General features: G+C 37.7%; 1 pseudogene; it reads left to right on the top strand.

Annotated features, from left to right (window-relative positions):
* The first annotated feature begins 1,645 nt into the window (after positions 1 to 1,645).
* On the top strand, positions 1,646 to 2,263 carry LOC145772378 (uncharacterized; annotated as a pseudogene).

Here is a 2,263-nt window from a genome sequence, read left to right as displayed (position 1 = left end):
TAAAAGTAACGTAATAATTCTATCAATACGAAGACGCGATTGACGTTTCAGAGGTTATCTTAAAACAACAAGACTTGCGTGTTTAGTTGATATACATAGACTGCTTCATACAGTGGCTGCTATTTGACATGTTATTCAAGTCGATTATAAAATTAACAGCCACCATAAGCACTTTTTCCAATGCTACCTCCAATTGAGCAAAATATGGCATGAGCACTTTTCAAATAGACCAGCCACTTCCAATGGATACTCATAACTCATGCTATAGCCTAGGCCTACCTAGGCTACTATGAGAACAAAAGTGTTTGCATAGGCTACTAGGCTGCTATATAGCCTAGGTCTATAAATATCTTATTTGAATGTTAATATAAGCTTATTGTGTCAATGCAAATATCTGCGACAATAGGTTTTGAATTTAAATGGACTAAATTAACCATATTGATAAACAGAATTCTTAATCTTTGATGTTTGTTATAAAGAGCTTATCGTTAGCATTTGCTACATTTCCGTAATGCCCAATATTTCATTTTTCTATTATTTTAGAAAAACGTTTGGTCACCAACTAGTCCATAATCATGTAGCGGCTTGTTTTCAATTTCACTGGTGGAGCTAGTGTGCAAGACTCCGCCATGTTTAAAAATGCAATGATGTCATATATTGGAATCAACCAAAAATACAGGGTAAAGTAGCTGTTTTGTGTCTTCTTATACTTTGCCTTTGCTTTATTATTTTCTAGCCCCAACCGAAACCCTCACCTTACCCTGAAGGTTAGGGTTAAAAATAGTAAAGTAAAAAAGGGACACTAGTAGAGACATAAACAGCTTTCGCTTGGTTGAATGCTGTTCATACTCTTCACCATGTCCCTACCAGTGCCGGTCTTTGGGGTGTGCAAACCGTGCGATCGCACAGGGCCCGCAAATTAGGGGGCCCGCAATTTACTCAGAAAATGCAGTAATTTTGTCATTTCCAATGGAAAAATTCAACAAGTGAATTCAACAAAGGAATTAGCAACAAGAAAGACTCAATGGGTGCAACCTATTTCGTCCCCTGAAAAGATCGAGAAAAAAAAAACAACATGGCCGAAGTTGCTGATCGGAGTTGCCGCAAACATTTCAAATTTCTCTCGATCTTTTCAGGGGACGAAATTTGATTTTGTTAACTCCGATTTCAGGGTACGAAATCGGGGTACGAATTTTTCAGGGAACGAAATAGGTTGCATCTAGACTCAACATAGCTTTATTTCCAAAAAACGCCCAAGAATGCATGATCTTATTCTTTTGCTATGCCACTGGACAGCACCATTTTACAGTAAAATAATATTCATACCCAAATTTTGAACATGCTCTCAAAATGCCCCAAATTCAAAGTAATATTTCAAAATTTTCTGGGGGAGGCCCCCCAGACTAGGGTTGCCATACCGTCCGGAAAATTCCGGACATGTCCGGAATTTAGGGTTAAATTTTGCGTCCGGGAGGAATTTAAAAAAATGCTCAAATGTCCGGAATTTTATGATGGCACTCTTGCATTTTCTCGTGCTGTCATGGCATCTCGAGAAGGCACTCTTGCATTTTCTCGTGCTGTCATGGCATCTCGAGAAGGCACTCTTGCATTTCACGCTGTTAAGCATCATCATAGCTTTTTGTCCATGGACTGTACATCTGCTTTACTTAAAAAGATTTTTCCTGATTCTAATGTAGCGAAGAAGTTTAGTAGTGGCCGCACAAAGACAGAAAAAGTTGTTACCAGCGTGCTTGCGCAATATTCTATTGATGCTGTTCTGAAAAGTTTTGAAGAAAACGATATCGCGTATTTTGGCGTTGCAACAGATGGCAGCAATCACAATGAACTGAAAGTACAGTATTTCCTGTAATTATTCAATATTTTGACTGGAGGAAAGGTGGTTTGCAACCAAAATTGATTGAGTTTACAAACAAGGCAAACGAGACAGCCGACACAATAGCCACTTATGTAAAAGATCTTTGAAAAAAGGATGCTTTTGAAAAAATGTGTGGCATTTACAGGAGACAACTGCAATACTATGTTTGGAGGACTTCGGCGTAATGAGCAAGGAAACAATGTGTTTGCAAAGTTAAAGAAAATGTTAAACCCATCATTGATTGGGGTTGGCTGTTTAGCACACGTTTTGAACAATTGTATCCATCATGGGGCTGAAAGAATAAACATCGATATTGAAAATAATATCAATAAGATATATCAATATTTTTCTATTTACACAATTACAACTGAACAACTGAAAGAATAG

The sequence above is a fragment of the Aplidium turbinatum genome, chromosome 6, assembly GCF_918807975.1.
Source record: "Aplidium turbinatum chromosome 6, kaAplTurb1.1, whole genome shotgun sequence".
Lineage (NCBI taxonomy): Eukaryota > Metazoa > Chordata > Ascidiacea > Aplousobranchia > Polyclinidae > Aplidium > Aplidium turbinatum.
This window is presented reverse-complemented; position numbering and strand designations above follow the sequence as displayed.